This window comes from Meles meles, chromosome 4 (assembly GCF_922984935.1).
Source record: "Meles meles chromosome 4, mMelMel3.1 paternal haplotype, whole genome shotgun sequence".
In the NCBI taxonomy this organism is placed as follows: domain Eukaryota; kingdom Metazoa; phylum Chordata; class Mammalia; order Carnivora; family Mustelidae; genus Meles; species Meles meles.
The window spans coordinates 30,112,679-30,125,409 of NC_060069.1; the positions used below are offsets into that span (position 1 = coordinate 30,112,679).

Sequence of the window (12,731 nt, forward strand, 5' to 3'; positions counted from 1 at the left end):
ACTCTGATTCAGTTTGGATTTTGTTAAAGTAAACATGAATACTGAACGTACCATATCATAAACACTAGAAAACAGAAATTGAGTGTAAAGTTTTGAATAAGTGAGGGAAGAAAATGTAATGTGGAGTAGGACAGAGGATCTAAATTATATAAAAAGCAACCAGAGAGAGTAACCAAGTATACGAAAGGTGGGACAAAGTAAAATGGTAAAACAGATCAAAATATATTAACAGTAGCACTGTAAATGAACATAACTTTCATATGAAAACATACAGGTTTAAAAAAGCAACTTTATGCTCTTTGAAACAGTTTCACAAGTGAAATAAAAATATACAGCACTATTGACAGTGGGACATCTGGGTGGCTCAGTCGGTTAAGTGTCTGCCTTCCACTCAGATCATGATTCCAGGTTCCTGGGATTGAGCCCCACATCAGGCTCCCTGCTCAGAGAGGAGCCTACTTCTCCCTCTCCCTCTGCAACTTCCCCTGCTTGTGCTCATACACTCTCTCTGTAAAATAAATAAAACCTTAAAAAAAGAAAAAAAAAACTGTTGACAGTCAAAGTATTAGAAAATGATAAGACAGGCAAATACTAAGCAAAAGAAAATTGGCATAGCTCTATTAAAACAGACTTGGGCACCTGGGTGGCTCAGTTGGTTAAGCATCTGACTCTTGATTTCAGCTGAGGTCATGATCTCAGAGTCTCAGGGTCTTGAGATCAAAGGCTCCCCATTGAGCAAAGCATCTGCTTGAGATTCTCTCTCTCCCTCTGCCCCTCTCCCCCTCAAATAAATAAATAATTTTTTAAAATAAAAAATAAATAAAACAGACTTTAAAACAAAGAGCATTACTAGACATTAACAGGGTTGTTTCATAATACATACTGAGTTGACCCAGAATGCACCTAATTACATATTACTTTAAAATAAACAAAGCAGGGTGCCTGGGTGGCTCAGTCAGTTAAACATCTGCCTTTGGTTCAGGTCATGATCCTAGGGTCCTGGGATCGAGTCCCATGGTGGGCTCCCTGCTCATCTGGGAGTCTGGTTCTCTGCCTCTCCCCTGGCTCCTGAGCTCTGCCTATCTGTCTGTCTCTCTTGCTCACTCTCTCTCCCTGTGTCAAATGAATAAATTTTTTTAAAATTCTTTTAAATATACTGGGGCGCCTGGGTGGCTCAGTGGATTAAGCCGCTGCCTTCGGCTCAGGTCGTGATCTCGGGGTCCTGGGATCGAGCCCCGCATCGGGCTCTCTGCTCCGCGGGGAGCCTGCTTCCTCCTCTCTCTCTGCCTGCCTCTCTGCCTACTTGTGATCTCTCTCTCTGTCAAATAAATAAATAAAATCTTTAAAAAAAATTTTTTTTTAAATTCTTTTAAATATACAAAGCAAAAATTGAAAGAAGTCCAAGATGAAACTGACCAATTCACTTCTATAAATTCCTCCCTCAGTAACTGATTAATTAAGCTGGAAAAAAATGAGTAAAGATCTCAATAACACAATTAACTAGCTTAAGCTAGTGAACATATACTGGTCACTGCAACTAATTACTTTATTCTCAAGAAAACGTGGAAATTTGTAAAAACTGACTATGTACCAAGCCATAAAACAAATCCCAATAAATTTCAAGAATTGGAACCATATAGACCACATTCTTTAATCACAATGTACTAAAATAGAAAAAACAATGGCTGAAAAGTTCTGAAATTTCTGAAAATAAAACAAAAGCATGTAAGGAACTTAAAAGTCAAAGAGGAAATCATAACAAAAACATTAAAAACTTAGATGTGAACAAGAAAAACACTTCAAATCAAAACTGTGGAAGACAAATATTCCTAAGGCAATACTTCAGGCAAATTCATTAGGCTAAATGCATATCTAAGTAAGAGGAAAGGCTGAAAGTTAATGAGTTAACCTTGGAAATTAAAGAGACAGAAAAAGAATGAAGTCAAAGAAAGTAGAAGGAAGGAAATAATAAAGATGAGAACAGAGCTTAATAAAATAAAATACAATATCAAAATAGAGAAAAGAAAGCCAATAGTCGGTTCTCAGGAAAGTCTGAAAAGAATCTGTACCTCTGCTGAGACCAATGAGGAGAAAAAGAGGGATGGAGCTTCTGGGGTGGTAGGAAGTGCTGGCCAACACTACAGGCATTCTTTTTTTTTTTTTAAGATTTTATTCATTTATTTGACAGACAGAGACCACAAGTAGACAGAGAGGCAGGCAGAGAGAGGAAGGGAAGCAGGCTCCTGGCTGAGCAGAGAGCCGAACGTGGGGCTCGATCCCAGAACCCTGGGATCAAGACCCAAGCTGAAGGCAGAGGCTTTAACCCACTGAGCCACCCAGCGCCCCACTACAGGCATTCTTATCCCACTGTGACCCAGAAGGAACTTGGGTTTTGTGCCCAACCAAGGGCTCTCGCCCTCCTGAGAGGTGGTCTTGACTGAACACCCACAGCACGTCTCCGTGTCTCCCATGCACCACCAGTCGATCTCACTTCTTCAGGCAGCCCTTCCTTGTGGGGGAAGCAATTTTAACCATCTTCCCCATTTGCCAAAAAATGGCGTTGGGTTTTTTGTTTCTCAATTTCTTCATTGTTTTGGATCATTTAAAGGAAAGAGAAGAGGGGAAATAACAGCATTGTATTGCCATTTACCACCAGCAGCTGTCGGAAGGGAAGCAAACTGAGGCAGTAGAAAAGGAAGCGTGAGGTACCTGGAAGCTGTGGGAGAAAGGATTCAGAAATGGGAGCACAAAGGGACACTAAGGGGATCTCCGCAGCATTCGGGCACCACACTAAGACCTGCAGTCCTGGGAGAGGCACCTGACATTTACTGGACCACAAAGCTGAAAAATCAACTGGCAGATTTTTAGACTAAACAAGGATTCAATTAAAATAGCATTAAAAAAAATTTTTTTTTTCAATTAGCCATAAAAGAAAGACACAAATCTTGAATACTCTGGTTACATGTCATTCTAGTAAATCCAAGTCCCTAATGATCAATAAATTGCTTTGCAAAAAAAAAAGCAAAACAGCCAAACCACATTTATATAACACAAACATGACAGAGCACTTACCACATCTTCTGAGTCTGGAGCTACATAGAGAAAGTGAATTGATGCTTGAGACAATGGTCTTCAACAAGAGGAGGTTAGGAAGAGGTTTGGGACTTGAAACACTGTTTCTCCAGACTGGGAAATCTTCAGAGAAAACAGTGTAAAGAGATGGGTTATTTTCCTTTTTTGCAGTGTAAGTATCACTTCCTGTAGTGTAGATACCTAGGCTTCCCCGGAGAAAATGACCCTGCACACTTTGACATAGTTACATTTTATACCAAAAAGAAAGAACCACATAAGATGACATGGTCATCTGAACCACAAATCAGTGTCAAAAGATTATTTGGGGACCTGGGCAAACAGCCACATCAGATCCTGAGACATGGACCCCTCTGTCTTCCAGGCACCTGCCTTTCCCTGCATGTCTTACGTTCTTTTCTCAAGTGTCTGCTCAGTGAGATTAAATTGTCAGCCCACAGAATGGATTTGTACATCCCAGCTGCAGATCGCGTGTCTGTCGTATCTGTGGCATTATGCTGTAAATCACAGCCACAAAAGAACTTTCTATACAGTGTTTTTGTTTCCCCAGCTGATGATATATAAATATAGACAAAAAATTTAACTCATAATTACTTACAGACGGTAATGTGGGAACAGAACACACGGTTGAATACCAAACCAAAAAGAGTTTTCAGATGGCATTTAGGCAGTTTCATCAAGCTCTTTTTATGCTCCTGACACAAATGCAGACTTGATTCTCAGAGTACACTTGAAGTGGGACAGGTTTCTCTTAGTGAAGTTTCCAGCCTGTTCCCAACCAAGCTCATTGTTCAGCCTTTTCCCCACTAACCTTTTCGTGGTTTCAGGCTATTCTGGTCTTATTGTCACTAGCAACTGATCGCATAAACTCTTCGGCATTAAGGTATTCATGGCACTATATTACTCTAGAGTTATTCCCCCAGCCTTCTAAGTTTTACAAGATGAGGTAATGGAAAGGATCAACTATGCAGTCAGTGGCAGAACCCACCCCCTGGGATGGGGAGGCACCGTGCTGAGCAGAGGCACGTCTCCTGTTCTCTTCACTAGGGTCCTATCTCCTTTTGCAGGCTACTCTGAAAAAGCACTACTAAACAGATTACCTTTTACTTACACTCTTACCAATGCTCCTAAGCTAAGGAAATATTGATATGATGTTTATGATTTATACTTACATATAATCAGTTCTAATGGTGTAAATTTCAAAAAATGGTGTAAATTTCAAAATGAAACAGTCAAAAGCGTCTGAGTTTTCTCAATGAATTTTAGGATATTCATGTACACATAAACATACAGATATTTATACTTTTTCCATTAACACCTTTGTTCCTCCTTCTCTAATATTATTGTTTCCTTGCCATGACAAATGCTATCTGGACACACTGCCACAGAAGTTTAAATGACCATGATCAAGGGCACCTGGGTGGCTCAGTGGGTTAAGCCTCTGCCTTCGGCTCAGGTCATGATCTCAGGGTCCTGGGATCGAGTCCCGCATTGGGCTCTCTACTCAGCAAGGAGCCTGCTTCCTCCTCTCTCTCTCTCTGCCTCTCTGCCTACTTGTGATCTCTATCTGTCAAATAAATAAATAAAATCTTAAAAAAAAAATAAATAAATGACCATGATCACTCTGGGGAGCAATTTGGCACCAGGTGGTCAAGCTGTAAGTGTGTATAAAATATGATCATGCAATCCCACTTCTGGGCATATATCCTCAAGATTTTCTTTTGTTTGTGCTTAAATACATTTCAAAGATGTTTACTGCATGCATACATGCAATAGATGAAAAAAAATACAGAAGTACTCTCAAATCAATCATGGAGGAACAGATCTTTTAAATATGATATTTTCATAAGATGGAATGATATTTAACATTAAAATATGAACATGAGGGGCGCCTGGGTGGCTCAGTGGGTTAAAGCCTCTGCCTTTGGCTCAGATCATGATCTCAGGGTTCTGGGATCAAGCCCCACATCGGGTTCTCTGCTCCGCAGGGAGCCTGCTTCCTCCTCTCTCTCTCTGCCTGCCTCTCTACCTGCTTGTGATCTCTGTCTGTCAAATAAATAAATAAAATCTTTAAAAAATAAATAAATAAAACAAAATATGAACATGATTTGTATAAAACAATCTGCTCTATTGATAATACAATACAAGTTTCTTTTACAGAAAGTAAAAGAGGGGCACCTGAGTGGCTCAGTCGATTAAGTGTCTGCCTTCAGCTCAGGTCATGATCCCAGGGTCCTGGGATGGAGTTCTGCTTTGGGCTTCCTGCTCAATCAGAGTCAGGTTACCTTCTCCCTCTGCCCCACCCCTGTTCATGCTCTCTTTCTTGCAAATAAATAAATAAAATATTTTAGAAGGAAGGAAGGAAGGAGAGAGAGGCAGGGACAGAAAAACAGCCATCATGGAAAACTTTATAGGGAAATCTACTATGAAGAACCAATAAACATGAAGATATGTTCTGCCTTGCTAGAAAAAAACAAAATAAAAAACAAGAGTCTTGGGGTGCCTGCGTGGCTCAGTCGTTAGGCACTGCCTTCAGCTAAGGTCATGATGAGCCCCATGTTGGGATCCCTGCTCAGCAGGAAGCCTGCTTCTCCCTCCCACTCCCATTGCTTGTGTTCCCTCTCTTGCTGAGTCTCTGTGAAATGAATAAATAAAATCTTAAAAAAAACAAACAAACAAGAATCTTTGTGAAACTGGAAATGATGATGAATAATCGTGTTTAATGCTGGCAAGGCATGGGGATCTGGCACATTTGTACATGATTAAATAGCAAAATAAATTTATAAACTTTCCTAGAGGGTTATTTGGCAATATGTATAAAAATTTTAAGGAAAAGCAAACAACTTTCAACAAAGTAATTCATACTAAGGAAACAAACATGTATAGAAGGATGAAGTTACAATAGTGTAAGGTACTTACTATTTTAAAGAATGATTTTGTTGAATAAATTATGGTACCTAAAAGAAACGAGTTATGAGGAGGACAAAAATAATGTCACAGAAGAATAATCACTGACATTAACATTACTTCTATGTTGCTGAGTTTAAAAAATGATATTAGAAGTGTTTAAAAAATCATATTCAAATGGTCCTTAATTCAAGATATCTGGTACAAGGAAAGTGTTACTGAAAGTGAATCCACTTGAAATGGAGATCAAGATTTCACAGTAAATAATGGAAAATTAGAAGTTTTGATTAACACTATATTTGAAAAAAATAAGAAGATATGTTTTATTTGCTATTTTACCAAATTTTGATACCAGTATTTTTCATGGAAAGGGGTATTTAGGAGAGATCCTAAAATTCATGTTGAAGCCTAAGGTGTCAAGGATAACCAAGACAATTTTGAAGAAAAAGGCTAAGAAGAAAAGAATTATTATAAAGCTTTAATAATTCAGTGAAATGGTATTAGTTCAGGAATCACAAAGAGATGACTAGAAAAAAGCAGCATTCAGAAACAGATCCAAAAACATAACAGAAATTGATATATGACAGAGATGGCAACAAAATAAGTGAGAAAACAGGGTAACTATTCATTAAATGATAATGGGAGAAGTGGTTTTCTCTATGGAAAACAATTAGATCCCTGCCTCACACAACACAGAAATATAAATTTCAGGTAAGTATAAGATTTGAAAGTTTTATCTGGGAAAAACAGCAATGCACAGAAAAGAAACTCTGAAAACCAAAATATATTTTTTTAGCACTCTCTAAGGGAGGGGTGCCTGGCTCAGTGGGTAAAACATGTGACTCTTGATCTCAGGGTTGTGAGTTCAAGCCCCACACTGGGTGCAGTGATTGCTTAAAAACAAAATCTTTAAAAAAACAAACAAAAAACCGCTACAGGAAATGCAAGTAAAAAAGCAGTGAAACACATTTCATGCTTATTAGACGAACCAAAATTAAAACATCTGATGGCACAAAGTAATGGGGATACAAGGAGCTTCAGGACAGTGATAGTAGGAGTAAAAAGTGGCCCAACTACAGAGGACAATTTCCAAAACCCAGCAACAGATAGATGTTGATGTAAGCATATCCTCCTACCCAGTTATTCTACGTCTGGAGATATAAATCCTAGACACACATGCACTTGCATAACACCTTATCAAGGATATTCCCTGCAATATTTTTCATAACAGCAAAAGGTAAAAACATCTTTTTGTCCATCGATGATCCATATTCGAACTCTGGTATACCAAACAAGGAAACATTATGTTAAAATGTATCAACTAAACTTACGATTATCAACAAATGTTATCAACATATGTTTAAAAACAATGTTGGGTGGAAAAAAGCAAATTACAATAACAAATAACAGCCCTCCATTTACATAAAATTTTAAACATAAAATAAGACTATACATTCTGGCGGGCCCACACTCAGTCCCAAGGTTGCAGGTGGCAGGGACTCAATCCCAAACTCTCATCCTTCACTGTCTGGATTTCCCTCTTGCTCAACAGGAAGTTTCTACTTAATGGCAGTCCCATACTTTGCCCTAAGTAGCTACTACATGCAAGGCTCTCTACCAGATGCCAGGGAAGACAGAAGAATTGTGCAAAGCTCCTCTCACCCCACATAAGGGCACACAACTCAGCTGGGGAAGTCGTCTGGGAGACTTGGCGCTCAGTCCTTGCTCTGGCTCATATAATGTAAAACTCAGACAGAGTGCTTCCAGGCCCGGTTCCTTCATCCAGAAAATGAGAAAGCCACCCTCCTCCTGTGATGAAGATTAACTGAATATACATATGTAGGGTCCAGCACATGGCAAGTATCCAGCACTCTTGGCAACCACAGTCATGGCAGCCAGCGCACGAATACAATCTTCTAAGCAGCATCTCTGTCACACCGACGGTAAAAAGAAAAGGCACTGGATGGGTCAGCTTGGCCCTCTCCACAGCCGGATACAACAGCCCCCACCCTGTGGTCTCCCCTTGGAACTTGGCCCCGACCCTGTGGAACACAAAGGGCATTTCATTGGGCAACAATTTGGCTACACCCATGCCTCTTTATTTTTCCAAGTTCACCACGGACAGTGCTCTGTGAAAATAGCTACCTGCCTCAGGAAAGAGAACTCCTTCTCTCACACCTTTGGGGAAATTCTGTGGTCAAAGGAGACCAAGAAAATCACAACATATCTAAGCAAGTTTCTCAGCCAATTCTCTTTAAAATTCCAGGGACACAGATGCCTGGGTGGGTCAGTGGGTTAAGCATCTGCCTTTGGCTCAGGTCATGATCCCAGGGTCCTGGGATGGAGCCCCACATCAGGCTCCCTGCTCTGCAGGAAGCCTGCTTCTCCGTCTCCCACTCCCCCTGCTTGTGTTCCCTCCCTTGCTGTGTGTCTCTTTGTCAAATAAATACATTTCTTTAAAAAATGAAATAAAATAAAATTCCAAGGACATTCCATAGTTCCATACTATCCAAGAGAGGGCAACAATTGTCTCAGCTCCCCATTCTCCAACACACAGGGGCCTCCAATCCACAAACCAAGCTCCTGAAAAGCTGGGACAGGGTTCGATCCATGGACTTAGTGTAGCAGGTACCACAGGGGAAACTTAACTGCCAAACATGGGAAAAACCACAAATCATTTTTGGAGATGACAAACTGTTGGATTTTATTCCTGGGACTGCTTCACCGGGACTTGGAACGAATGCTGGGTATTGCCGGTCTGCAGCCAACGTGGCGCCACCATGTGGCAATAGCATAAACAGTTTATAAATCACTAAGCCTTGACGTTCTTTGATCCTTTATCGGTTTTTAATTTTAAGAAATTCAAAACATTCCCATTTTTACGTTTCTGATGAGAATTCATTCAAATTTTTTATGTATACTTACCATGACACTATTTCAGACTTGTATTTTTCAAATACACTCTGTGAATAAACTGGCTTCAATTTATCAATATCAGCCTGATGTATCTGGGGTCTGGCTTGCTTCACCGCCCAAGAACCTATTGGGGGGAAGGGAGGAGACAACCAGTGTAGACTCCACCCAGCTCCTAAGACCAAATTCTCCCTCCTAGATTTCTGGACTGGCTTACCTACAACTGTCTTTGGTTTGCATACATTAAAAGAGGAGTAGAAAATCATCAAGCAGTTTCATTTTAGCTTTGAAACTAAACTGGTGAAAGAAATAATAATGGGAATAAAAGTAAAGCTCGCCTGACAAAACAAAGCAGGATGATGATTACCCTTGGGGGACAGTACCTATAGAGGACGGGGGAGACTGGGAATATTCTAGGTCTTATTCTGGGCACTGTTTACACAGGGGTGTTCAGTTTGTGAAAATCCAGAGTGTACACTTCATATCTATGCCATTATGTCATTATGTCATAGCTTAATATAATATTAAAACAAAGCCACCAAGTTCTGACCACTTGTCCCTCTTTAACTGCCTTTGGGACAAAAGGCTGTGCAGATACAAAATGAACTAAGAACAGGGGATGCGCGTTTCTCTCAGTTATTTCAGTCTTTGTCCATTGATTTCTCCAAAGGCCAAGGCCACAAATGTTCTCCTTTGCCCCTTTGGGAGGAGAGGAAGGAGAAAGGACACAATCTAGACCACTGTGAGTTTACATTGCTGGACCTGGCTAATACTTCACTTTTCCAAAAATGAGCAGACTCTGGAGCAGGCAACTGCCCCTCCCTTTCCCCCTCCACACGAAACCAAGGCCACAAAGATATCCATGTCTCCACAGAGACACACTTCAGTTCCACAGAGACAACCATCCCACATACACACACACAGACACAGTGCCTCACCACCACCAGAGACAGCCCAAACCCCACAGAGACAGCTAGCTTCCAGCCCACACATCACAGATGGGGTAAGGGGACATTGGGAGAGATGTGGCTACCCATGGACAGGTCAGGAACAGCAACTCGAAGATGAAATGTAGTATTTTCAAAGTCTTACCAAACTAAATTTCTCTGGAAAGATTTTAGATCTAATAAGGTCCCAGAGACTGCTGTTAAAAAAAAAAACAAAAACTTGAAATCACCACTTCTACCCACAGCTCAGATCGTCTGGAACATCTTCCTTCTGCTTTCATCTCTACCATGTCCTCTGAACCCCAACTGCCTTGGGAAGACTAAAAAGCAGAGATTCTTCTGTTTTATAGATTTTTTTTAAAAATGAGGCTCATAGTGCCTGGCTGGCTCAGTCCAGTAAAACACTGGACTCTTGATCTTGGTGTCCTCAGTTCAAGCCCCACCTTGGGCACAGAGATTACTTTAAAAAAAAAGAAAAAAAAGAAAAAAAGAAAAGTTGAGGTCCAAAGATGCTTGTCAGACATCACAAAATTATCCAAGTAACTATCTGATCACTGAGTTAGGGCGAGGTAGCCTGAGTTGAAGGGACAGAATAACAATGTCAAAAGAGGAGGGTGACTTTGTCTCCAGTCCAAAGCTCTGAGAACCACCCACAGACCCACAGGAGCTGCCTCAAAGGAGCTGGAGTAAACTATTCACATCCGGCAACAGTTACACATTCTGCGACTGGACTCCACCCTCCCCAGGGAAAGTGCAACAAACCCAGATCTGGGGGTAGGGAGTAGGGCCGGCAGGATGAAGCCAAACTCAAGACATTTTCTTAGAGCTGATGAGGATCAATGTTGACTAAGCCAAGAGCAGAGCGTACAGGCTTCTCTTACGAAGTCCTAGGGCCCAAACTGGTGTGTACAGTTAATCTCTCCCATACTTATCCTCGGGAACGGGCTTATTTGGGAGAAGGAAACGGAGGAGGATGGATCTAAGAGCAGGCACCTAGCAAATTCCCCTACCCTGCCGAGACGTTAGCAAATTAAATGACTGAGATTGGAGGGGGATGCTGCAAATGCTGTAGGTCCAGGGGTCCCAGTCGCAGAAGAGCTCGGCTCACCCCAAAGGTCCCCGCAGTAGGGTCCCTTGGGATCGGCTCCCGACCTCTCCAAATCCGGCAAAGTTGGGGGGAAGGAATTATGAAAAGGAGACCGGGATGAAGCTAAAGTGACCATCCATCTGCAACAGCGCGCCCCTACGCAAGCAGTCCACGGACCTAGCCAGACGCGACCCACTAGGGTTCTTACTCCGCGCACCGGTCATGACCTTGAGCGAGTCCTGATTAGCCCCATTTTACAGAAATTAAGAGTCGGAAAGAGTCAAGTCCGCCGCGCTGGGCTGCTCCGGCGTGCTTACCAGATGGTTTCAGGCGCCCCGCCGGTGCGCCTGCAGCGTAGTAGGTGCGCGGCGAACCGCAGCCCAGGAGCTACGTGGCCACTGAGGAACACCAAACGCGAGGGAAACGCAGAGTCGAGCTCCAGCCGCGTCCAAGAGAGAAAGGGGCGGTTCCGACTCTGCGACATTCCTCGAGCAAGTTTAAGGGCTGCCACCCCCGCCCCCAAGCCCCTCCGCAGAGGCAGACTGGCCGTGCCCAGAGGCCCTCGCTCAGGACTCGCACGGGTGTGTATGGGCGGGGGGGTACGTGAGAGACACCTCCACACACCCACCCCCGAAGTTGCGGCAACGCAACCGGGAGAGTGGCGCAAAGCCGCCAGAGAGGAGGAGACGGTACTCACAAGGGGTGGCCGGGCTGGAGCAGTTCCGTGGCCGGGGTCATCGATGGCGGCCACCGCGCCTTAGGACGCCTGGGGCACCTGCCGCAGCAGCGCGGCGCGGTGCGTGGATGAGCGAGCTGCGAGCAGCGAGGCAGGGGCGCGGGTCTGCCGGCGCGCCGGATCTAAGATGCAGCGCCTTGGGGGCTCGGCCGCCAGAACCGCAGCCGCAGCGGGAGCCAGGGAGCGGGCAGAAGGCGGGGAGCGCGGCGGTGGCAGCGGCTGCGAAGGAGGCGCCCGCGCCGCAGGCAGCGAGGGCCAGCCTGGCCGCAGCGGCGACCGACACCTGCTGGCCCGGCCCACGGCCAATCAGAGGTGCCCGGGGCGGGGGCGCGTGCGGAGGCGGGGCGGGAGCGCCAGCGGGGCGCCCTGCCGGAGAGGCGGTGCGCGCTCGCGCCTGCGCCGGGGCAGAGGGGTGCCCGCCGGGCCGGTTCCTCGGAAGCTCCCCCGGCGCGCGGGCGGCACGCGCAGGGAGGGGCGGGGCGCATCGGGAGGAGGCGGGACTGGGGCTGCGCGCGCCCGGGGCGGGGATCCGCGCCCATTCCTGGGCTCTTCCTAGCAGCGCAGTGCAGTGCTGGGGCCAAGGCCTTGGAGCCCCCCAGGCGAGACCTCAGGTCACTCCTATCTTTGAAGTAAGGTTTTTCCTGTCCCCTGCCCCTGAGCCCCGGAGCCCGGACACTCCTTGACCGCAGAGTGACGCGTCACCCGAATCCAGGGTCGGCTTGGCTCTACCAGCGCGGCCACTCGCCCAGCGGAGTGTGGGAGTCCTCCCTCCAGAGCCTCACCAAAGCCTGCGTGGCGCTTCTCCAAAGACAGCTCTTCCCCACTTCACAGTCCCTGGGTATTTAAAGTCACCGTGGTGACCCATGCCCTGGTCTGGATTCCTTTTATTCTGCCAGGAATTGACTGTGCTGGCGACGCTTAGTCGTTCAACAGACACAGACTGGCTTCGCGCTGGGCTCAGGGTCTGTCCCAGGCTACTGCGTGCCCAAACCTACGAAGCCCCCCCATCGCAGCCGCACGGGCGGCTTAGTGAGCTGGCGCTGCCAGAAGG

General features: G+C 44.7%; 1 protein-coding gene across 4 annotated transcripts in view; it reads right to left on the reverse strand.

The window, feature by feature from the left end:
* The window catches only part of LOC123940334 (myosin VIIA and Rab interacting protein), a 379,886-nt gene extending 367,941 nt beyond the window's left edge, over positions 1 to 11,945 (reverse strand). For 2 of the 4 annotated variants that reach the window (XM_046003036.1, XM_046003032.1), the window contains exon 1: positions 11,642 to 11,942. The gene's annotated coding sequence lies outside the window, so the exon portion shown is untranslated. Of the gene's footprint in view, positions 1 to 11,261; positions 11,364 to 11,641 lie in introns of those variants that run through there. The other 2 variants (XM_046003035.1, XM_046003033.1) reach the window with 2 other exon arrangements.
* Between the last annotated feature and the right edge of the window lie 786 nt (positions 11,946 to 12,731).